Here is a 25,986-nt window from a genome sequence, read left to right on the forward strand (position 1 = left end):
GGGGGGTATTTCTGGTTTAGGGATCTTGACACCGGTTACGACCTTGCCGTTGGCCCTTAAACGTTAGGATGTACAATTTCAAAATTTCAAGTAAATGTTTTGTATGATGTTAGTTCGGCTAGGAGAACCTCTGTATTAGAGAATCTGTTAAGGTTAGCCAAACATCGCAATGTGGTAATGAAATTGTACATTAATATGAAACTGTTGATTTAATGTTTTAATTTTGTTTTAATAAATACGGCTGGGAGGGTCACTCCCTCCCTCTTCCAAAAACTTCAAGAACTGTTTCCGGTTTCCCTCCTTTGGGGATTGTGTTGAGAGGGGGTGGCGGGTATCTCAGCCATATGGAAAGGGGCGACCACTCGGTCCCCCCGAACGTATGGCGGAGTACCACGATCCCCCCGGGAAGCCATCTTGGGCGGGAGGCGAGTCTCGGCTGGTATGCCCGAAGCGGCGTAGCCGGGGCGCGCTTTTTCCCGCCCTAGAATGGGCTGGCCTAGACACTGACGCGGCTGGCCACGCCCTGGGGGCAGGCAGGGGCGGGTTTACGCCCGCCCTGAAGACGGATAAAAGGGGACGCAAGACCAGAAGGCATCCTCTTGTTCCTGTGCTCTGAAGCTGCACCTCCTCGCTGCACGTGAGCTCGAGACGGAACGAAGAGCCAATTTTGACCCACCCACCAGCCCCTGAGGACAGCCAGTTGTTTTTTGAATAAAAGTTGATGGATAACTCTAATTTCGTTTACAGGTTGTGGTATTACCGTGATGATTTTGAGTATGTAATAAAGAATGGTTTATTTCGGTTATGTTTTGTGAATAAAGAAATTCGGCTTTAGTGTTCATTGGTAAGCATGCTTTTAATACAGTTGTAGTAGCCAATGTCTTTTAGTTTAGTAAGTTAGTTAGCATTGTCGTATTTATTTTGGTCGGGCGGTAAGGTCATGATCGGTGAGCACTAATTGGAAGATCCCTATGAGTGGGCGTCACCCAACACGGATGGGAGCGCTCGGGGGAGGTGGCCATTGGCCCCTCAACGGGGAGGCGGTCCCTTCTAAGGATGGGTCGCCGAAAGAAAAAAAAAGGCGGTCAAGGCCCCTTCCTGGGTAGGAGGGGTTACATGTACAATTTCAAAATTTCAAGTAAATGTTTTGTAGGATGTTAGTTCGGCTAGGAGAACCTCTGTATTAGAGAATCTGTTAAGGTTAGCCAAACATCGCAATGTGGTAATGAAATTGTACATTAATATGAAACTGTTGATTTAATGTTTTAATTTTGTTTTAATAAATACGGCCGGGAGGGTCACTCCCTCCCTCTTCCAAAAACTTCAAGAACTGTTTCCGGTTTCCCTCCTTTGGGGATTGTGTTGAGAGGGGGTGGCGGGTATCTCAGCCATATGGTTTAAGCAACACCCATTTAAAACAATAGCAGCAAGTTTTTAAATGAATCAGGACATCTAACCTGGGCTTCTATTGGAATTCTATAACGCATATTAGCAAGCCCATTATCGCCGTTTTAGCGGCAGTTTCCTGCCGCTAAAAAGGCGATAATTTTAACGATGTTCCTTGCTAATATGCCCCCTAGTTTTTTGATCATTTTCGACTATTTTGCAGCTTTCACCTGGCCTCCTCTTACTGATTCCTCTCTTCCTCCAAGCATGGTCTTCTGCTGGGCCTGGACTACTAAAAGGTTTACCTAGTCTTGCTGTCCATCCTAAGCCTGGCCTCCTGATATTAGAAGTGGTCTTATGTTAGCCTGCTCTCCTGGGCATCTCTGCCCTGCTTTACGGAGAGGGGGAAATGGACTAAAGTGAACTACATAGTTCAAACTGTCACACTGAGGCCCTACGCTGAATGGCCTTACTTTTCCAAATAACTGAAATCTAATGTCCCAAACCCTCTCCATTACCACCGTCCAGTGGCCCCAGTCGGCCCGGCCTTTTCTAGTTGGGATAACCTCATTGCTTGTTGGGAAATCTCAGACTCGTACCACCCTAACATTACTAACTAAGCTTTGCCTCTGTGTTGCTCATCCACCTAAACCCGCTGGATGTCCCGGCCTCCCCATTTAGATTGTTTACATCTCCATGAATTCTAAATAGTGTGGCACAAACATCTTCTGCATTTTGGCCAGTGTCCTACATCTGCCAAATCCTAAACCCACCACTATATGTTTTCCAAAAGTAAAACTCCCAAATAATATTGATTTCAAACTCTCCCCTAAGCATCACCACTGGCGCATGTCCCCTGTACAGCACTCGGTGCTAGCCAGCTAGGTTGTCACTTTAAAAATACTAAAATGCACTTGCATGCATACATACATACACACATATACATGTATATACAAGTTTTAACCAAATAAAAAGGCATATTAGTGTCCACATGCAAACAGGTTTAGCACCAGCACCTGAGTTGTGTGAGCAGGTCAGTCATTTCACACATAGCTTGAAACAACAGTGGTCATCATTAGAGCCTGTGTAGCTACAGGTCAAAGGGTTGTTACCCAAACAGCTCCAGCTGAGCCAGATCTGTCTAAACCCGGCAACCGTTAACCCCCTACATTCAACCAGTAAGTATTTTCCAAGGAATTCAAATGTGGTATTGATTTACTAGACAACTCTGAGTCACTCAACAGGTGGGATGGTTAAACAGGAAATGTGTTGCCAAGGAGCCTGGGAGGGGTTTGAGCCAGTCGTATATAAATTGGGTGCCTGGCAGGGAAATGTGAGAGGTGCAAGACGCAGTCGTCTCCTGGTGAGTACCCTGCATGTTTGATTATAGTTTAGTTCACTATGATATTCTCCGAGGGAGATGTTTTACAGGAGAAGTTGGAGTGCAAATAGATTCCAATTGTTCTTTCTATGCTGTCTCGCAGGCTCTGTGCATGCATCCTACTCACATACAGAGGCACACATTACACACATCACATCCATACACATCATACATATAGACATTAAACAGATAAACACCAACAACTCAGATGTACACACAAACATATTCACAAATTACACAAAGTTGCAAACATATGCAAAAACATACACAGATCCATTAGGGCACATATATTATTCAGACAGAAACACATAATATTGCTATATATAATCAGAAACAAACACACACATTTGCCCAGAAACCTCGCCCCTGCAAGTAGAACTACTTGGAATATTTTAAGCTATATAGGCAGGGAGTAAGTCAATCGGAACTTGGGCAAAATCAGTGTGAGGCAAGAATACAAGTATAAAAGGCATACAATACCTGTATCTAGGAAGGCTGTGAAATATGACATTTTTTTAAAGATCTCTAGTTGCAGTATACCTCCACAACAGACACAAGAGCAGGGGTGTAGCAGCAATCCATTAACAATGTAAGCCTCAGGAGAGAAGCACCAAAGACTGACAGAAATGTGAAATAACTTAAAGATGCAGGATATGAATCTAATCAAGCTACATCAGCTACCACAGTCTTGATAACAGTAGCCCAGTCCCTCTTCAACATGTTGAGTTCTATGAAACAGCAGCACATATTAATGGACACACCAAATATGGACAACATAGGTGACTGATGCACAGCACTCCTGCATACAGTATAGTGACACACATTTGCATTTCCAAGCACCTATATGCAATGTTTTACTGCTCACCAGGACAATATAGGCGTGAGGAGTCCCCAACTTACAATCACAGACCTAAATGAGGATCCTTAGCCATTTATCGCATTAAAAATACAGATGTTGCACAGGTGTAGAAATGTTGGTTTCTGTTTGTAGTAACTTTCCCACATTTTTCCAGATTTCTGATGCACTTCTTTGACTTGATGTGCCCTAGGTCTCTGCCAATCAGGTTCACAGGCCTGTGTTCTTTCCCAAACCTGTACACCCCAATTGGCACCTCTCTAGCCACATGTAAGTCCCTTGTAAAAGGTACCAATGGCACTGTGACCAGGAAAGGCCTCTAAGGGTCGCAGCACATTTTATGCCACTCTTAGAGGTCCTGTACCTTTACACACACTCACTGCCATTGCAGGCTGTATGTTTTGGTGCAGAGAAAAGTGAAGAGTTGACAAGGCACACATACCTGTGTGCCATGCCTGCAACCCACTCCCTATGGTATACGTAAGACACCCCTCTACCTGGGTACACTATACCACTGTTGAGGGTAGTTGCTTAAGCACTGTACCTCTACAGTGTCTAAGTCCATTCTTAGACATTGTAAGTGCAGTAAAGCATCACAGGTCCTCTGCACATTTAAGAGTGTATGTTACTCCTCTTGTAGAAAGAGCACCTGAACCTGGGTGGACTGTGAAGAATATGTGTGCAAACGAGCACGCCAATCGGATTACAGACGATTGGGTTTGCTTACTAAAACCCCTTTATGTCACTTACAAACATAATGTGGCCAGCATGTATCAACATCACATTCATCACCTTGATGAGGATTTATAAATCGCTGTTTGTAAAGTCCTGCTCGTGAATAGCTCACTGTGTTGGTGGGGGCACCACAAAGCAGTGAAGGACGGGAAGCACTCTCAGGACTAGTTGCTTTGCTGCTGTCTTGCAACTGTTGTAAGGCTGTTGCCATTCTCTATGATTTTCAATGGAAAAGCACATTTCCATGAATATCTGTGATCATCCTCATGTTCAGTGGATTCTCTTTTGTATGGTGTGACTTTCTAGGCCTTGCAGGGTGTAGATGTCCTTCCTCTATGTCTTATTGTTTGGCATGGGGAACAATAGAGAATAACTTTGAGCCCCATCAGAATATATATGCTGTTGGTGGATCCATGGTGTTTTGTTTCCACACACCACAACACACAGCAACAGACAAGGGTCCATTCCCTCAAACTATTGCTGTCTTGCACTGTGAGTGACAGCACTTACCTGATCATATGTGCACAGCTGCCTGAAAAGGAATGCCCCACGGTTCCAGGACTGGTGTGCGCTGACCCCTATTTTATTTTCTACTTTTTATGTTGGTCAAGATATTTTGTATTTTGCAAATAATATTTAAACTTGCAGACCCAGTGTTAATGCCAATGGCTATTGATTTGGAGAGTGTTTTGGGTTACATTAAGTACTGAAAATACTATTTATCACTCCCGGTGAATATCTCAAATATATCTTCATAGAGGTATATATCTTTAGTATGCCATTATATCTGCAGTATTGTAAATGGCCTTAGGTGGGAGATGTTTATGTTAAATTCCATTCTGCGGCATTGAGCACTTGCTGCTTGCATCTAAATTAAGGTAACAGTGTAGGACCAATCTTATGACCATTAATGAGAAGTGGTAATAGCTTTATTTTTATGGTCTGGCTTGACAGTGCATCCCTCGCCAGGCATATTGTGTGAACCATGATGAGTGGGCCTTTGACTCCATCCACATGTTGGGAGCTAGGAGTGCATGTTTTGCTTGGGAGAGAAATTGTGTGCTTCCACAAATAAAGTGATTACACTCCACCAGTGGCGGCGAGTGACAGCTGAAAATGTTTGGGCGTAAAAGTAGGGTATAAGTGTTACATCGCAAGTGTGAGAATTGCACAATCCAGCCAACAGAAAGGGTGCTGGGGAGGGGGCGGTGTTCTTACCCAGAGAAATGTTTTGAGAAAATAGTGGCAAATTGTACATTTCAAAGCAAATTTGACAAAGGAAGAAGGCTTATAAAGCAATTGTGTTTGTGTAGTGTTGAAATATTTAAACACATCACAAACTGTCCCATATCTTACTGCATTAAATACTTTCAACAGCTACTGTAGTTAGCCATTTGTACAATTGTACATAAATACACTGAAGCTCTGGAAAGGTCACTCCTAAGCAATCTGAAGACTTGGCAGCTACAAATAAACACTTTGACTGTCAGATCACCATAGTGACAAACCTGCCAGTGAGAGCAGATAGGCCCTGTAAAGAATGACTCACACTTAGCTATGACCAGCGTCTAGGAATTGAGTATTGTTGCTGAGTCATAAATATGGACCTGGAATGTAGTCCTGAGGGAGTGTGTAAAGTGAAAGTGAACATGCACAATGCTACACAGCCCTGAAAAATGAAAATCTAGTCTCGAATAGAATTTGCCTTCTGTATGCTTGTAATTGTCAATTAAAACATCACTAAAAAGAACATTTAATTGCTTGAAATGTGAATGTCACCATCAAAATGTAAAATTCAGACCAGCTTTCCCTCCTTCTTTATTTTTGCTCTACACACTCCAGCAGGCAGCAATCACCTGGGAGGAACGCATTCCAGCTCACAATTTATGACTTCCCAGCTATAAAACCAGTAGTTTACAGAGCTTTTGATTGTAACAATAAAGGGTTCCCTGGTGTTTTGGACACATGCCAGGCACCTTTCCAAGCAATGAAATCTCTTAGCTTTCCAAGTCTCTCCACATCACTCTCCCTGTACTGACACATGGACCTATCTGATGGGCAAACTCTGTACACACCAGAACTCAGCAGTCACCGAAGAAATGCCTCAAACTCAAGTATCTCTTAAAATATGCACTAAAACCGAGTCCACCACATGCTGCACCAATAATGATGAGAAACAGGGGCAGAAGGGGCGCAGCCGCCACCTTAAAATCAGTGGCGGTCAGCAATGATTGGAGGTAGGAGGCAGCGGGCCTTAAAAAATAAAATAAAAAACGTACATTCTCGCCACTTCCTCGCCGCGTCTCTCCGCAGAAGTCTTCTCTCATTGGCCTGCACAGAAAGCACACCCAGGCTCCCCGTCAGCCAATCACAATGCTGCCTTGGCCGTGTTTCGGTGCTCAGAAGCAGTCTGTGAGCCTGGTCATGTTCTCAACGCAGGCTGCAATGCAGGCTGCATGGAGAACATGCAAAGAGCGCAGGACTGGCCAAGCAGTCATTGCACACTTAGGAGGGTGCTACCACTCGAGCAAAGCTGCAGAAGTAGGAGAAAATAAAATTCTAATAAAGCGAGTTATTATCATTTTATTTCCCCTCTAGTTCACTGCTAAAAAGCAGTGGGGCAATGCTTCTCCGCCTTAGCGGAGCCGCCACAGCTTAAACGAACTGTAAACATTGCTTTCTGTGATTAGAGCCCTGATGTGTGCAGTGCACTCGCTCAGAAGCCTGCATCCTGATTTCTCTTGGATTTTTTAGAGTTGGTGGAGACTATGGGCCAGATGTTGCTAATCCCAATTTACCTATTCTTAAATACCGAATTTTACCGATTCGTTATTTAAGAATAGGTAAATTGGAAGTAGGTAATCATTCGGTATTTTTTACCAAATCGGTAAGATTCGGTAAATACCGAATCAGTATTTACGGGTTCGGTAATTGCCATTCATTCCTATGGGCCTGGAGGCCCATAGGAATGAATGGCAATTACCGAATGAGTAAATACCGATTCGGTAAAATGGGGGACACATTCAAGGGTGCCTGGGTGTCACTTTGACACCCTGTTGCACCCCTGAATCGTGCTTGTCTGCAGATGTTTCAAAACATGAAGTGCTACAAGGGACTTATTTAAAGTGCGTTGGCTCTTAGTTAGCGAGTGGTTTGTCAAAATCCACCCTATTGTATCAACAAGATATCAAATTAATTACAAAGCAACATAGATGCAAGGAAGGGCAGGTTAAAAAGAGAGCTAGAGAAGGTAAATTTGTTCAGAAATAAATTTTACTTGATAAAAATGACAAGGGATGCAAACATAAATCAATTCAAGCAAAAGGGATCATGAACTAAGAAAGACAATCAATTTCTCTATAATTCTGAACCCAAAATATCAACTCCAAATGATTCAAACAAACAACCCAGATTTAACAATCAAACATGGTTGTGAGGTGGCGTCAAACAACTGCCTTAGAGGAGATGATAATCAGATGTCGACGTTTCGGTCTTGGTTGTTTTCATCAAAAAGACCATCATCAGGACGATGTTTTGTTTCTATGCTGTAAACAACTCCCAGAGAAATAATGAGAAGGGGCCGCAATAAGTTGTTCCGGCGGTCTGATGGAAAATCTTATCACTGGGCAGGTGGTGTTAAGATGATTCCGATAGTCCAGATCAGCTAATGTACTGGTTTTATTTGGTCCAAAAATCCGGTAACACCGCACGGTCAGCTTCGGTTTGTCGCTAACTAAGAGCCAACGCACTTTAAATAAGTCCCTTGTAGCACTTCATGTTTTGAAACATTAATCGCCCAAGCCTACAAGGGTTTATTGGGTTTCCCCTGTGAGAAAACGTGTCTGCAGATGTGGCACACATACATGCCCTAAGGGCATGTATGTCTGCCACAGGGCACGGTTGAAAATGCACTGATTTGCATTTTCAAAGGTATTCCTTATTTACCAGCAACTTTTAGTTGGTGGTAAATAACGAATCCTAAAATGGGAAAAGCACTCATTTGAGTGCTCCCTACATTGCAAATTCGTTAATTTACTGATTCGGTATTTTAAGGAATCGGTCATCTACCGATGCCTTAAAATACCGAATCGGTAAATTATCGAATTTGCAATGTAGGCCACCTACATCCCAAATGCCCAATGCCGGTCGGTAACGGACGAAATTTGAGAGGTCTTTTTGTGACCAGCAACTCCTGAAAAACTCAATTGACATGTTCCCGCCCTTTTACCACAAAGTAGTTCTGGCTCAGAGACTGATTAACTTGCACCGTCTGAAGTGTATTTAATATAATGATAGTGTATGGCATGGGATATAGGGCTAAACAATGCATTCATCTTTGTGAATAATTTTACTCCTTTTGTGGCATTCATGGCTTCACCACAGAATCATGACAGGAGAAGGCTGCTTTGCTTGGACTCGGACTCACAGAAAAGGGCATTTGCTAACAGCAAACACTTGCTCAGTGAGCCATCCTCTCCGATAGTAACAACAGCCCCTGCTAACCTGCGATGCAACTTCAAATCTCTGTCATTATGACTTTCATTTTACTTGCACTATGACAGGATCAGAAACAAACACGTTTACTGATCAAAAAAGACCATATTGCATACAGGCTGCAGAATACAACAAGAATGACATTTAAATGAGTGAAGTAGCAAACCTGTTTTTTTTCTTGGTCTTTGGAACAGGAGACGTGGGAGGGAGGTGTGGCTCGGGGACCTTCTGCCCAGTCGCCACTAACTCAACCACTCAGTGCTTGCCATAATCAATCATTCGAATTTAGGAGGAACAGACTTGCCACTTTTGCATCACTTTTAACATGGGAAAAGTGATACAAAAGTGGCGCAAGGGGCTTGTAAATCTGCCCCGAGGTGCTGTTCGTGTTTCAGCACTCCATACTACTCTGATAATTTCCTTTATCTATCCAGCTGCCTCAGCTACAATTTTCAGGGGCACAAAGTTCACAGTGTATCACCATTAAAGGGCCATATGTAGGTAAGACGTGTTTTGCGATTCTCAAATTGCGATTTTTAGGGAATCGCAATTAGAGAGTAACAAAATGCTATGTAGGTAGGTATGTATGTGCGCCACATGAAAGAAATCGCAAATTACCACCAACCTGAAGTTGGTGGTAATTTGCGATTCCTTAAGCCAAAATCACACAACTTGGGTGCTTCCTACATTGCATTTAAAGAATCGCAATTTGGGATTCATCTGCGGCCACATGCATCATTGTAAGGTTTTGCGATTCCTTATTTGCGATTTTTAGGGAATCGCAAATAAGGAATCGCAAAATGGGATGCATGATTTTATTCGCATAATATTTGCGATTCGGTAAAAATCGCAATTTTTACCGAATCGCAAATATTATGCGAATTCCTAATTGCGATTTCGCAAATCCCATTGATTCCTATGGGCCAAAAGGCCCATAGGAGTCAATGGGAAGGCATTTACAAATTGCAAATTTGAAAAAATTCGCAATTTGTTAATGCATTCCAAGGGTGCAGAGGGGGGTCCAAAGGACCCCCCCTGCACCCCTGAAATGTATTTTAAAGTGCATGTTTCACACACACATGTCCTAAGGACATGTGTGTCTGTAACATGAAAGTTAAAAAAATGAATTTTTTAGCATTTTCATAACTTTTCGCAAATTACCACAAGGTTCAACCTCGTGGTAATTTGCCCCCCTAATTGCTAATTCGCAATTTCAAAAACAATCATGCATTGCTTTTAAGGAATCGCAAATTTGCGATTCCTTAAAAGCAATCGCATTTTTGGAAATCGCTAAAAATAGCGAATTTCACAAAAATGTATGATGCATCCCAAAAACTTATTTAGGAATCGCAAACGGTCGAATTTACCGATTCGCAACGTTTGCACTTCCTAAATAGGTTGATGCATGTGGCCCTAAATGCATTCGCAAAATAAGGAATCGCAAATTTTGCGATTCCTTATTTTGCATGTGGGTTTTTGTGTACTACATAGCATACTGCCCTAATTGCGAATGCAAACACTGACATTCTGCGTATTTCTGAATTTGCGATCGCAATTGGGCTACCTGCATATGGCGCTAGATATTTTACAATGTTTTTCTCTGATTTTCTCTAAGCTTTGTATGTAATAGCCGCACAACGTTCTCCTTCATGAAAGCGTCATCCACCGCTCTCCTCCTCAAACACCGCATTTCGCATTGCAGGGGAGTGGTCTGCTGTAGAGATTTAGGACCTGGGAGATGCTAATCGTGGTACTCGGTAACCAGAGATATCGATTTTCTTTTTCTGCAATGTGTTTTTTGTAAGTGTTCTAGGCAAGCTCATCTTTCACTTCGGCTGTACTATACTGCCTGCCTATGTTTTATTTGGCATGACACTGTCAATGGAGAGGTGAATTGCAGTTTACATAGCAACAGGAGCAGCCTCGATTGAAATTTGCTGTATTAAAACACTGCTGTTGTTCTTCAGCCAACAGGGGAACAACATTTCTGAAAGAGGCAATATTCCTCTTGTTTAAGTTTTAGTGCTATGGAAAACTCTGGTCCAGTTTCACCCCTCTGGGCAGCCATTCTGCTGCGCTGATGCTAATTTAAAATACACAACTGTATTCGACACATTATTGTAAAAGAAGACTTTACAAGCATGTTAAGCGAATTAACTGAAGCATGCTGCTTGTTTGCAATAAGATCTCATGTAACTTTTGAAAGGTCAGTCAATAATTTTGATTTAGTTATTAAAAAGACCATAAAAGCATACAATTAAATACATACAGCCACAAGGCTTGAGAAAATGTTCAATTTCATGAAGCATACCCCCTTAATTTGATAAAAAATCAATCCCTTCTTGATAAGATGTAAAATGCTCAGACAATAAATTTGGGTGTAAAAAGTGAACTCTCAAAGTGCAGTATGAAGTGCAAAATAGCATAACATGCGTAGTTGTTTGAGTAGAAGAATCACAAGGACAGCATGGCAGAGATACAAACCAAGACCCAGTCTAAGCTAAAGCAACTAGGAAATGGATTGTTTGTACTCTTAATCGTAGGTCACATCTATGTTCCGGATTTGCTATCTATTTTAAATAAGGCTCCATTCCAGAAGTGGGAGAGATTGGTTCAGTATTGAAGCCTTGTCTGAAACTCTCACCATTCGGCCATAAAATGTGACAGGTGGCCTAGGTAGACATCTTTTCTATGTAGTTTTTATGTTGCTATTTGCAAATCCTGTTTTTTTTTAAGCATTTCAGGGGAGCAGTGGCAATGTCCCTTAAAGAATGCACACACAAGGATGACACTTGTTTCCGTCTGAAAGGTGGGGGATTGTTGCATGTGTGCATGTTTTTCTCCCCAGCGTTACACTGTCAGTTTAACACCATGTTTCTCAACAGCAAGCTAGTCAGTATTTACATGGATTTTCAATGCATTTGTGAAAACGACAGGGGGACAAGTTAGGCAATTATGTGCATCTGTCAAGTGACTTGTTCGTGTTTCCCAATCGGTGGGGATGTGCCCACTGTGTCTGCTGTTGGACAGGCAGCAGCATAACAGGTGCGCTTTAACATGGCCTACAATTGTGTTCAACGAGAAGGTACTTGTGTTACTTTTAACAGCTGTCTATTTTTATTGATGGGCAAAGTTTGCATATTGGGATCAATTGTGAAATCTGCACAGCATAGTATACATCCTATACATTATTGCATATGAGCAGGAAGGCTCTCCCTCGCTGTTTTGGTGTATACCTTAGTACTAAAGTATTAGGAAGCTGGCAAAAGAATGAAGCCAGCAGGATGTCCAGAGAGCTGAAGGCTTGCTGCTAATATCTTACAGTCAACCCATGCCTTTCTGTAGGTCAGTAACTGGAGTATCATATACTGGGTATGGACAACTTGTTATTTACAGTATTTGTCGAAGTGCAATTAAAAGTATTTTGTACAACAAAAGCTAATATTCGTTCTGATGGTTTATTCTCACTGATCACCATACTAGTGAGTAGGATGCTGGTGACTAGCACGTTACTTTTGTGCACTTATTCTCTGCAATTAACCTCAGTAGATGTGTGATTCTCGTGTGCTATGTGTGGTATTGTGTTATTAGGAAGCAGGTGGTAGCAATCCCAGTGTTCGTGGATTGGTCATGTCTGTTAGGGGCACACAGGTGATGAGTGTGTGTGTGTGTGTAAATTACTGCCTTCAATCCATTTTGCTCTCCTTCCCCTATGTTCTTAAAGTCAGTTGTTGAAGCCAATAGGATACGAAGTTTTTACAGTCAAGTATAAGCAACACTTTTCTTTAAAACGAACAATGAGAAAGATCTATTGTTGCTGCCATGCTTGTGAGTGGCATGCTTGTAAGTATTTCGTAAAGCGCTGCAAGCCACCAAAGGGAGCTTCAAAGCACTTTGGGTTAGGTTCAAGGTTAGAAATAGTCTATATGAGCAGGGAAACAGTAATCCTAAACCACAATATCCCAACAATGGTGATCAAACACCAAAGCCTTAGAGGATGACCCTGTTCTGAGGAAGGCTGGATTTAGACGTCTAACCAGTCCGGGTCAGGTGCGAGTGAGGTCAGCAGAAGGGGTCAGGCCTTTGCATTTTTTCTGAATCTGCTGAAGATGGGTTCAAGATTTAGGTGCTTTGGAAGGGAGTTTCATGGTGATGATCCCTGTGTGGGAAGAGTCCTGACTCCAAACATCTTGCATCGATACAAATTGTTGTTCGCATATTGTGGGCTTCTGGATGGGTGATAGAAGACGTACCTCTTAGACCTCTAGGCTGGTGAACGGCCATGCAACGCTTTGAGGATGTAGTGTAGGTGAGATGTGGTCATAGCAATTTAAGCCAAAGAGGAGACGTGCATCGTGATTCTGGACCCGCTGGAGCTTAGATATAGATTTAAAATGGAGGCCTATGTGTAGTGCAAAAGTGTCATAGAATCTCTAACTCATTATAGTTAGTTTATTCCTTGTATCACCCCCTTTCTTGACAAACCAACCTAGGAGCAACAATAACGTTTATTGGCCCACTAGCAAGGTATTTTTAACCCACTTAAGCCCACTCCACAACACTTTTGCATTACACATAGTCTTCCACATAAGTGCTCCTGCGTAATTCTCGCAAGTCGCAGCACGCCCCAGTTCGTTGAGAGCTGGGATGGCCCCTATGATGAAGCATGTCACCATGGGGAAACCCTGGTGAGTGAGGGGACTCAAGAAAGAAATATTTCTTTCCTGGAGGCATTTCGGATCGCACTGATTGGATACCCTATCCCTACGATGCAGGAAATCACCCCTTCGAGCATGGTAGCGATTTTCTGGGTTTGGAGATGGAGAAGAAGGACAGCTTGAAGTAGACGCAAATTTTGGAATGCAGCTTTAGTCGCCGAGATTATACGAGGTTTGAAAGCAAGACGGCTGCCAAGCAGCCCACTTAGATTGCATGCTTTTTCCACTGGCTGGAAGTAGGTGTCAAAGGACTGAGGATAGGGGAAACGAAGTTGGACCAGAGAGATGAGATCCATCCAATGATGGAGCACATATACACAATCAGAGACTTTCAATGAGGTGCAAGACTTGTTGTCACGTTTCTATAACTGCGTATCATCAGCACACATACAATATTCTACAGTTCAGGAGTCAAGGATTCTAATGCGAGGGCTCCTGCAAATGTGGGACAGGATCGGTGATAGAAGTGAGCCTGGCTGGACTCCGTGGGTGATTACAGCAGATCTGGAGGTCAAGGCGCTCCATCTGACCTGAGTGTGGCTTAGGGGAAGGAGGAATACTGTGATATTGCAGTTCCATTGATGCCAACTGAGACATTGAAGCCATTGAGCAGTCCATTTTTTTTTAAAACACATTTTTATTGTTTTGTACACATAGAAGACGACAATGTGACAAAGAACATCAGTAAATCCATCCCCTCATACCCACTGTCTCACATCAATTACACATACGGTGGTATCTGCCTTTGCCCAAAGTGGTGCATAAATCGGCTGCAAATGTCCAGGCGACTATTTCCATTAGACCTGAGAGGCATCAACCTACATCTCCTACAAGCATCTCCCACTCACCTCCAAACTCAAACCCATATCCCTTTCCTCACCCTCCCTCCCCCCTCAAACCTCCCCCACCCTTGCAAACAAGAAAACCAACCACCTCTCTCGTGGCTCTCACTACCCACTGTGTAAGCCACTGCAGCTGAGCTGTCAGGTAATACATCTCAAAATCCGGTACCGCCAGCCCTCCCTCCGCTCGGGGTCTCAGAAGCATGCTGTGCGCCACCCTGTGCCTGCCGGATCCCCATAGAAATCCATTAACCATCATCCGTAGTCGCCGGAAATAGCTCACCGGAATCCAGATCGGGAGAGTCCGAAAAAAGTAGAGCAATCTCGGCAGGGTCACCATCTTAAGGAGTCCCACTCTCCCCGCCAAAGACAGCGGGAGCGTACCCCAGAAATCAAAGTTCGCTCTAGTGCTCCTGATCGCCTTCCCTACATTACCTTCTAGAATGTCTCCCCTATCATGGTAGATCGCCGTCAGGGCCGGACTGGGAACCAAAACCGGCCCTGGTAAGTGCTCGGCCGCCCCCCTCCCCCCCGGGGGGTGCCGCCAAGCTCTTTGCCAGGGCCGGTTTTTGGCCGATTTTGTTACAGTGCCGATTTTGCAGCATAGCTGCAAAATTGGCCCTGTAACAAAATCGACCCTCAGGGGCCCAAAACCGGCCCCCACCCGTGCGGCGCACAGGGGGATTGCCCGGTGCCCGCTACGGCCAGTCCGGGCCTGATCGCCGTACCCAGGTAGGGAAGACATCTCCCCTCCCACGTCACCCCTTCAGAAGAGTGTGGACACTCCCTGGGCTCACGAGTCGGGAACAGGTACATCTTCGCCCAATTAACTTTGAGCCCAGCCACCGCACTCAGCGACTTCAGTAGGGACTTCGCCCCCTGCAAAGAGTCAGCATTATCCACCAAGAAGATCAAAAGGTCATTGCGTACAGCGCAATATGATGCACTTGCCCGTAAATATCCAATCCCTGGTATGCCTGACCCAACTGAGCCCGCGCCGCCAAAGGCTCCACCGCTATGGCAAACAATAATGGGGAGAGGGGGCAACCCTGGCGAGTGCCCCTACCCACGGCGCAAGCGTCAGAGATTACTCCTCCCGTTTGAACCCTCGCCGTAGCGTTCTGGTACAGTAGAGCTGTCCAATTCACGAAGTCCGACCCCAATCCCATTGCGCGCATAACATGGAAAATGAAAGGCCACTCTAGGCTATCAAAAGCCTTTTCAATGTCGACGACAAACACCGCCGCCTCATCCACGTCATAGGTGTCAGCTTCCAAAACATGCAGGAGCCTTCGTATATTAAGCGTGGTATTGCGGGTCGGGATGAATCCGGACTGATCCACATGAATTAGTGTAGGCATGTGGGGGAGTAATCGCGTCGCCAGTATTTTACTCAAAATAATATAGTCCAGGTTGAGCATGGACAGTTGGCGATAAGCCGACTTGTCCCAGGGCTGCTTGCCTGGTTTTAACAGTTGAACAATGATCGCCTCCCCGGTAGTCTCCGGCAATCTACCCAATCTTTTAGCCTCATTATAAAGCCACGTCAGCCATGGCGCCAGGAGGTCACCGTAAGTGCGATAAAATTCCGTCGGGAAACCATCCGAGCCTGGCGTTTTATTCCGCGCCATACTCTTAATGGCTACCCTCACCTCCCTCACCTCTATTTTACCGCCCAGCAATTTCGCATCTTCCTCGTCTAATTCTGGCAAGTATATCCCTTCCAGGAATCCCTGCAAGTCGGCCTCCGATGGCAGCACCCTACTGCGGTAGAGCTCTGTATAATAATCGAAAAATAGCTCATTAATTCTCTGTTGATCAAACCGGGCTACACCCAATTGATCCCTGAGTTCCAGAATAACCGAGCCTCGGCGAGCCGGATTGGCCAACCAGGCCAGGAGGGCTCCCGTTTTGTCTCGTTCCGAGTGCGCCCGCATAAGATAGGACTTGTAGTCAAAACAGCGGAGACGTTCTACCATTGTCGCCGTAGTTTCCCTTACCTCCAATAGGGCCTCTTGCTTATCTGGCCGTTCCGGTCGTTCTTTCTCTAGGGAGCGCAACCTCTCATCCTCCCGGCGGATATCGTGTAGTAAGGTCTTCCGAACACCCGATACAGTTGCAATGCATCTCCCTCTCACTATCAATTTGAAGGCATCCCACTCAATGGTGGCTGACCCCGCAGACCCCTCCTTGATTTGAAAATGTCTCAATACTCGAGGCTATCGTGGTCCTGAAGACTTGATCTTCAAGCGTCTCTGGGCGCAGCCTCCAGGTGGGGATTCGTGGGCGACGCTGTGACCACCTCAGCTGGACTAGTAGCGGGTTATGGTGAGAGACCGTGCGCGTGAGATACTCACTCTGACATACCTCTCCATGCACGTCAGGGGAGCACAAGAAGGCATCTATGCGAACATGCAATTCATGGAGGGCGGAAAAGAATGAATAATCCCTATCTAATGGATGGTGAGCCCTCCAGGAGTCAATAAATCCCCACTGTCGCTGCCAGGCAGAACGCGCAAGCGCCAGTTTGCTCGCCGGTGCATTTGGTAAGGGCGGGTGTGAACGGTCTAAGGCAATGTCTGATACACAATTAAAATCCCCTCCAAGGAGCAATGGACCCACCAAGACCGGAGCCAGCTTATGGGACAACGAGGAGAAGAAGGTAGGCTGCTCTACGTTCGGGGCATATAAACATCCCATCGTTAAATCTCTGCCATCCAGTTTCCCCCGCACCACTACATACCTACCCTCCGGGTCAACTAGCTGCATCGTGCATTGGAAGGGGACACCCGCCCTTACCCATATTAGCACCCCCCTAACATAGGCCGAGTAGACAGTGTGGTAAACTTGCCCCCTCCATCTCCGTTGCAGAGCTTTCCCTTCTTTTGCCAATAGATGCGTTTCCTGTAGGAAGGTGATATGAATACCCCTTCTTATTAAATAAGAGTGAATCTTGTGCCGTCTATGCATGGTGTGCATCCCCCTAACATTCCACGTGAGACAGTTGTAGCCTAAGACGGGTCCCATATCAGACAACATAGTACGTGACATTTTCCCCCATAGACCGCTCCGACACGCCCAGGCCCCTTAAAACATACCCCATCAGCAAAGCAGTCCAAACCTACCAAACTCGCTCTCCCCAGGACAGACAACCAACATGGCATCCCCATCCAAACCAAGCAAACAAAGCGCAGATCATCTAGATCAGGTCAGGCTATTTGGAACGTCGAATCAAGAAGGTCCGGAATGTCCCCCCCCCCCCCGCCTCTCCCAAAAGTTCAGTTCCATGCAGCAGGTCCCCCCCAATGTAGCATTACCGAGCATCAGTAACCAACTGCTTCCGACCCCCATTTTCGGTGGCCAAGACTCATCACACACCCCAGTACATAACAGAAGGGTCCTCAATGTCCATACAGTCCCATCAGCCAAACATTCCATCCGCTGTTTGTGGAGTGACTATCGGTAAGTCCGCCTACGATAAACCATGAGCACTGCTGGAGCCTGGACTCAACTCGCCATTCTTTGAGCACTCCGAAGTATTACTGGAGGGGCTGACGTCTCCCTGGCTGATGGCTGCCAACACCGCCTTGTTCCGTTCTTGTTGCCAACCGGCAGGGGAGCCGGGCCGCCGCTTCGGTGTCACGCCGGGGGAGCGTCGGCGAGGCGAGGTCGCAGGCGAGGCGCCCCCCCCCCAGTTTCCCCCCTGGTGTCTATCCAATCCCAAGCCGCTTGCGGTGTGAGGAAAACATGTGTAACTCCCTCAGCAGTAACTCTTAATCTGGCCGGGAACAACATGGCAAAGGGCAGTTGCAGTGTTCGTAACTTCCGTTTAACCGCCAAGAAGGAGGCCCTTTGCCGTTGAACGTCCCTGGTGAAATCCAGGAAGATCATAATTTTACTGTTGCCGATTCGTAAGTTCTGCAGCTCCCTGGCCTTCTGGAGAATATGATCGCGATCCCGGTAGTGTAGGAGTCGTACCACCATCGGGCGCGGTTGGGCTCCAGGCCTAGGCAGGCGCGTTGGAACTCTGTGGGCTCGTTCCAGGGCATAAAATGGAGAGAGCCCTTCCGGAGCCACCTCCGCCCTTAGCCAAGTTTCCATGAAAGACACTGCATCCTGGCCCTCTTCTCGCTCCGGGACACCAACTATACAGAGGTTATTGCGTCTAGAACGCCCTTCGCTGTCCTCAGCCCGGAGCTCCAACACCCGGACTTTCTGCGCCACTTCAGCCAACGAGTTCTTCAGGGCAGTAACCTCATCGGGAATGTCCTTCATGGCGGTCTCCGAAGTCGCCACCCGTTCCTTCAACTTCCTGTGGTCATCTTTCAAGAGAAATGGGTCCGAACCTATAGAGTCCATCCGTTTCTCCAGTGCCTCCCTTGAGGCCATGCTGGCTTGCATAATGTCACTCAGAGAAGGGTCCCGCGGCTGTATGGAGCTTCCAGGACCAGACGCCATCTCTTCCTCCTCCATGGAGTGACCCGGATCATCGAGTCGCAGCGTCTCAAAGCCCTTCTTTCTGTTCCCCCTGACCATCTTGAGTTCGTGCCCCAGCGTTCAGTTCCTGCCCCGATCTCAAGGAGCAGATGAATCCAGGCGGTAGGTAGTACAGGCCGGGCTGGGTCCTCCGTCGGGCACAGGGCACTTGCAACCGGCGGCCCACAGTGATTTGGCCCGAGTCTACGTCCCAGTGCTCACCCCAGGAACTGCAATCGTCGTCCTCCAGGCTCTAGACTCTGGACCACCAGGCCTGCAGGTAAAAAGCAGCAACCCCTCTCAGGACTGCGCCTTGGCCTTCTGCTCTATCACCGCAGCGCCAGGGGAGGCACCGGTGTTGGTCTCGCACTCCCCTCTCACCGTTGTAGGAAGACTCTGTAAGTTGCCGTACAAGGTTCTCAGCAGGGGGAGAACTCCAGGAAGGGCCCCCACTCTCAAATCAGGGGCCCCTTGCAAGGCGTTTGACTGCGTGAGTCCAGCTATTAGGGTATGTTCGCACCCTGCAGTCAGCAGGGCCCGCAAATTGTGTTGAGGGAGCGGCACTGTTCACCTCCGTGCCCCTCAAGTGCGACGGGGCAGGGCCACCGCCCCGAGACGTGGAGCCGCGTGCAGGGCCAGGTCAGGGCCACGTGCAGGGCCAGGTCAGGGAGCGATTCGCGGTCTCTACGTCTCCAATTAGGGCTACATATTAGGGCTACCACCTCCGCAGCACGCTCCGTGTCACAGCGCTAGCCCAGTACACACAAGCCGAGCCCAACCTGGTCGTTGCTGTCCTCCTGGGTTCCTAAGTCCTCAGGTAAAAGTTCCCCCAGCACTGCCCCGGCACACCAGGAAATTGTTGTTCTCGAAGTGCTGGCGTCTAAAGAATTGAGGACCCGGGAGACTGATTGTTAAGCTGCCGATTACCCAGTGTGGGAGCAGGATACCACAAATATCGAAAATAACACCATTTCTAGTGGCTTAAGTTGTATACCGTTTTTCCACACGTCTATCACGCCAAGTGCGTTTGTGTTCACCAAATTGAAGATTGTTGGTCCTGAGGAGAACTCCAAAATGGGGAGTTCGAAACGCGTCGACCGGTTGTGTGGTCATTTTGTCAAAAAATTGAAATACTTTTGTTTAAATAGATTCAACAAGAGAAGGTGTAAATATTTTTAAAAAAAACCCTCCCCCCAAAAAAAATTTAAAATTGTGAATATTGTATATATGTACATTTTCAGAAATTGATATAAGATTTATGCCCAGTTTTTGACATTAGACCTTTAGGATTTGTACTGTTTTTTTGTTGTTGGATGAATGTAGATGAATGAATGTATTTTGGCCAGTGTGCAAGTTTGGATGTGTGGTTTAATCATTGACAAATCGTATTTTGTATCACTTGTAAATATGTTATTGTATTGATTTTGTGTTTATACACCAAACTTTGGTTCTGAATGAAAATATAACAAAAAGAAAAAATTTCCACTAGTGCTTAAATAAATAAATAAACTAGTGATGTAAATAGAAAAACGGACCCCTATGTTTGTTTCATATAGGTCAGATAAAAATTAGTTGAACAATACCCATTACTGGCAGTTGTTTTGTTGTTTAATAGTGTGGACTCAGCCTTGCTGGTTAGGAGTCACGACCCTGTGTCGTTGTTACTGACCCCGGTGTCACGAGGGCGCCACGATCTTGAGGTCAGGCAGGGATCTCATAGCTGCCCCTCCAGTCCTCAGAGCCTCTCGGCTATCTCCTCCACTCGTACTGGGCACTGCACTGGGGCTCTCTCACCGTCCGCTCCTCCGTTCGAGTGGCAGGAGCTGTGCCGCTAGTGGAGGGAAGCTCAGGTCAGGCAGCAGCTCTCGCGACCCTCGCTGCCATTTTGAGAGCCTCTGGACAGTCCGCCTCAGGAGCTCTTCTAGGGTCCGTTACTCCGCTCCCCGGGCGCCGTTCCGCTTGCCCCTACGCTCATCAGGGGCACGGGTAGCAGAGGAAGAGCCTCTGGGGTCGGGGACCCGGATCAGTGGTCAGGATGATGACGGGAGAAGGGCGGCCCCGGAGGAGCTCCGAGATCCGCTGCCGCCTACATCGACGTCCAAGCCACGCCCCGCCATTGAGCAGTCCATGATGGTCATTGGTACTGAATGCCACTGAGCGGCCCAGAAGGAGTAAGGTTAAGGGCAAGTCTTGACATAGTAAGCTGACAAGCACTTCCTTAATGTTTAGAAGCCTGGATTCTGTGGCCCTCCATTATTTGGAGATCAATGAAGAGGCCATAAACTGGAAGCAGGTCTCTTTCTCACTCATACTAACACAATGTACATTTAAAGATGCCTAATGCAGGAGGCTCGATTTACTTACAATGGGTATTGTAAATCATCACTTTACAGCATGTTAAGCACTTTAATTAATTTAAATTTGCAATGTAATGCTTTACAATGATCAGTAGTGGAGCAACTGGGCAGTCCACATTTGTCAAAAAACAGGAGCACACACATTTTAGAAAATCCCTGAGAAGCTGGCATTGATAATTAATGCAGGAGTTTCACAATTTCTATGCTCTGAGTATCATGCTAAAGTCAATAGGCCTGGCTTTTAACCTGCTACGGTAAGCACACAGTCATGGACAATTGCAGATCTATGGCAGTAGCACATTAAAGTCAGACCTATTGTTTTTGCCAGTGCTCGTCATATTTATCACTTTAAAAAAGTGTTATTTTGACGAGACCTTCAGACATTATGTGAGTGAGGTAGTTTTGCGTGCTTATTATCTCCCTCTATATCAGGTAGTGACAGTGGGTGACAAGCAACAGTCCTAAACTGCTGTGATTCACCCTTGCTCTTAGTTGTTCACTGCAGGTGACACCTAGAATATCCACCAGAAGACCTCTTCATTCAAAGTATGAGGCTACTCCACTGAAGTAGAGAACATGAAGTGGCATGCAGCGTGAGTCCCACCATTGTCATGTCCATCATGGCCTCCTCACGCCCCATCTTTGGCTTAGGATGAGGTTCTTGATTGCTCCTTTCTCTTGTGGCATCATCATTTCACTTTTTTTGTGTTACTGCACCCATTGATTGACCACACTTCTCTATCTTGCCAGTCGTTACAGAACCAGCTCGTCCTCGTGCTGTCAGCCTCACTTTTGTGCTGCGTTCACTTGTATTTCCATATCTCTGCTAATTTTCTCTTACTGTGCTTATTCTGTAAACTGTTGTGTTTCTCTTGTTTTCTCTCTGCCTCTGCTCTGCTTATTTCCACTGTTGTGCTTCTTCTTTCGCTCTTCTGTTCTGGCCCATCCCCCCCCCCACCCGTGTCCTCTATGTGTCTGCTTTTTTCCATTATTGTGCTTATTCTACAACTTGTTTGCTTCTCTCGTTCTCTTATTCTTATTGTGCTTATTCTGTAACTGTTCTAATCCCACCCATTGTCCTCACTTCCCACCAACTCCTCTACTGATCGCTGCTGCCTAGCCCTGCCCACCACCTCTCAGCGCTGCTCCCTACTCCCAGGACATACTTAATGGAGGCCACATCTGTGCCAAAGGCAAGCCTGTCTGCGTAAGTCCAAGTCTGGACTGGACCCAGCGCCAGGACCCCAGGCCCACCTGAAGTTACAATGCTGCCATCCTCCACAACGTGAACACCAAACAACTCAGTGAACACTGCTGCTACACTGGACCTCCCTCCACGACCATTCTCCTGCACCAGATGCACCTTCTACTCTACCAACACAACCACCGTCATGCGATGAAACATCACACCGACCCCTCCACCAACAGTGCCAGAAGCAGGCCACTGACTCCATGTCCTACTCCTCAACATACACTTGATGTGCAAGCATTCCACTAACTCATGGGGCCTCATCACCACCCTCGAACCGAACATTGTTTCCTCACTGAGACCTGGCTCAACCTGGCCTCCACCACTGTCATCACCACAGAGATCCCTGACTGATACAAAATTATTACCCGGACCGCACCAATGAGCCAGGAGGATGAATAGCCATCATCCACAAAGACCATACCGTACACCTCCACCACCCACAATACCACCACCCCCTTGGAACACCTTAACTTCAAGTTCCACACGGAAAACAAGACAACCATCAGAGACAACCATGCATATCGACCCTCAGGCCCATGCTCTAGCTTCTGCAACACCATCAGAGACTTCATTGCCTCCTTAGCCCTGGACTCCAAGGACTAAATCTTCCTTGGTGACCTTCACTTCTACATCGATGACCACATTGGCAAAACCGCCCACCTCCTCTACCATATGAACAGCCTTGATCTGACTAATATCGTCCGCAACCCCATGCACATCACAGGATCCATGCTGGTCCCTATTTCCCCTCCAGCAACTGCATCAAAGACAGCCATGTCACAGAACTCACATGGACCGATCACTCTATCATTCACTTCAGCTTCTCCAACCCTGCACTGTCACCTCCAACATGGCCAGAGACCCTGGACCAAATTTCAAAAGACCAGCTGGATGGATGCCCTCAACACCTCCAACCTAGCTGCTGCCACCAACCTGAACAGGGAATTATTATTATTATTTTTTTTAATTATTAGGTGCACTGCCACCTAACAGGTATACTGATGCTGTATTACTCATCAGCAGAATATATGATGCTGTAAAGTGTGTCAATGATCCACAACTATTGGGTTAGGATTGTGTCTTAACCACCCTCTAGTCGTTTGGGAAAAGCCTTGTTTTAAGCCCTTCCCTAAAGTGGACTAGCTCACCAGACAGTCTCAGGGCAGTTGGGAGATCCTTCCATAGGCGAAATGCTTCGATCATTAAGGCTCGCCCCCCTCAATCTAGTTCTTCTGAATCTAGACATACTGGCCATATTGGCTGAGAAAAAGCAAAAGTTCCTGCTGGGAACATGCCATTTAATATTTTTTTTTGCAGGGGAGATGGTCCAAAGATATGAACGGCTTTAAAAACAATAAAGAGATATTGTAACCTTATTCTCTGTATTAGTGGGAGCCGGTGTAGCACCTTAATGGACGGGGAAGCAGAGGATCTTCTTGGTGTATTTAGGATCAGCTTGGCTCCCACCACTTGAACTCTCTGGAGTCTCTTGATTAGATACTTTGAGACTCATAGTAGTAGGGCACACTGCGTTCTAGATGAAATGGGAAGCAGTGGGAGGATCTTATGCAGTGCTCTAATTAGGGAGAAGAAGACCCCGGGCATCTTGCTAACATTGACTTCCAGGCTGAGCTTCCTTTGAGCCAGGCCGCAGTCTTTTGCATGTACTCGTGGAAAATATCCAGTGATAGATCTCCTTCTAATGACAAGATCAATTTGGTATCATCAGCATAGTTGAATAGATTGATCTTGTATGATTTGTTGATTGAAATCAATGGACTCATATAAATACTAAAAAGTATGGGACTTATTGAAGATCCCTCTGGGGCACTATATTTAATGTCCTATATTCAAAGCAAAAAGGGTGAAGGGCTTTAACCTGGTGTGTCTATTAGACAGGTTGGACTGCAGACACTTTGCCGCCATGCCCCCAAATCCACTTGAAGAGAGCCTATTCAAGAAAATGCCATAGTTGACCATATCGCAAGCGGAAGACAGATCCAGTGAGATCAATATCACTATATGTCACTTGTCTGCTCGCATTCTAAGATCATCCATGACTGGGAGTAGAGCAGTTTCAGTTTCATGCCCTGAATGGAAACCAAACTGCTCGTCCTCCAAAATGGGATTTGTTTCTAGGAAATTAGAGAGTGTTTTGCTGACAAAATGTTCTAAGATTTTCACTAGATAAGGTGGGAGAGATATTGGCCAGTAGTTAATTAGAGACATGAGATCTACGGTTGGCTTTTTCAGAAGCGGCATGCCGATTTCCCTTTTGTAACCACTCTGCTATTCAGGGATTGGTAGGAAATTTGCCATAACTGGGGGAAGAGTTCAGTCTTCAATTCTTTCCAAATCTACTGGGATAAAGAGTCCTAGCAGGATCCAGAGGATACGTTATGTCAAGTTCACTGAAATTGTCCTCTGATAGGTTCTCAAAACGTTCTAAAGCATTTATTTGTCCCGTCTTGAGCAGTATCACAGATGGAGTATATAGGAAAGGTGTTACCTTGGGCCACATGGCCAACCAGAAGGATCTGAGTCAACGAGATGGTCTCTAGCCCATCTGTGATTTTATACATTTTCTCCTTGAAAACTATTGCCAAATTATCACAAAGATATTGTGAGGCAGGAACATGATTGTTTAAGCATTCTGGTTTGGAAAGCCAAGATAGCGCTGAAGCAGTATACCGCTTTAGCTCTGGTAGTATCTATCTTATATTTTCGTATGGCTTCTTTTAAACCTTTTTAACCTATTTGCATCATAGAGCTTCCTCCATTTCCTCTCTGCTGCTTTACAGAACATTTTCAATTCTTTGAGCTCTGCGCTGTACCAGGGGGCTCAGAGTTTTCTGTAGATTCCATAGTTCTTTATTAGGGAAAACCAAACTAGGGTAGCTCTAATCTTGTTTCCAAATTCTGTATAGTTTTCTTCCACTGGCTTATTTGCATCAATAGGGAACGCAATATCGAACAAGGGTTGTTCCTTAGAGAATGTGAGAAGTTTTTACCATATCTGCTGCTGCGTCTGACATTAGTCGGTGTCTTTTGGAGGACTGGTCTTTTATTTGAATAGAGAAGATCACCAGTAAGGGGTCTGTCCAGCACAGAGGAATAATACCCCCTGTGACAGTGAGATTTTTGGTGGGAAAAGTGAGATCTAAAATATGTCCATCGAAATGCATCGGGTCTATCACTAATTGTTGCAGTCATAAGATCTCACATGACCCAAGAATGTTTATAGGGCTGTTCCTGGGTCTCCCACAAACCATAGATTGAAATCTATCTGGAGTGAGTTAAGATCATATTACTAAAGATATCAATCAGAGATTCTAATTAGGGGCTGGATGGACCTGTAGGCCGATAGCATACATGCCTGTGAATAGCTGGCACTTAAGAACTTCAATGCCTGGATCCACAACCATGCTGGCAGCATCGCCTCCATCAAAAGCAACAAGCAGAGAAGATATTCCAAAAGGTCCAGTGGGG

The 25,986-nt window shown here is 45.8% G+C and overlaps 1 pseudogene across 1 annotated transcript in view; it reads left to right on the forward strand.

Moving 5' to 3' along the window:
* The first annotated feature begins 2,680 nt into the window (after positions 1 to 2,680).
* Positions 2,681 to 25,986, forward strand: part of LOC147706498 (epidermal differentiation-specific protein pseudogene) — a 105,759-nt pseudogene continuing 82,453 nt past the window's right edge. The window contains exon 1 of the transcript XR_015297650.1: positions 2,681 to 2,749. The product of XR_015297650.1 is annotated as an epidermal differentiation-specific protein pseudogene (transcript). The remainder of the gene's footprint in view (positions 2,750 to 25,986) is intronic.

This window comes from Lissotriton vulgaris, chromosome 7, assembly GCF_964263255.1.
Source record: "Lissotriton vulgaris chromosome 7, aLisVul1.2, whole genome shotgun sequence".
Lineage (NCBI taxonomy): Eukaryota > Metazoa > Chordata > Amphibia > Caudata > Salamandridae > Lissotriton > Lissotriton vulgaris.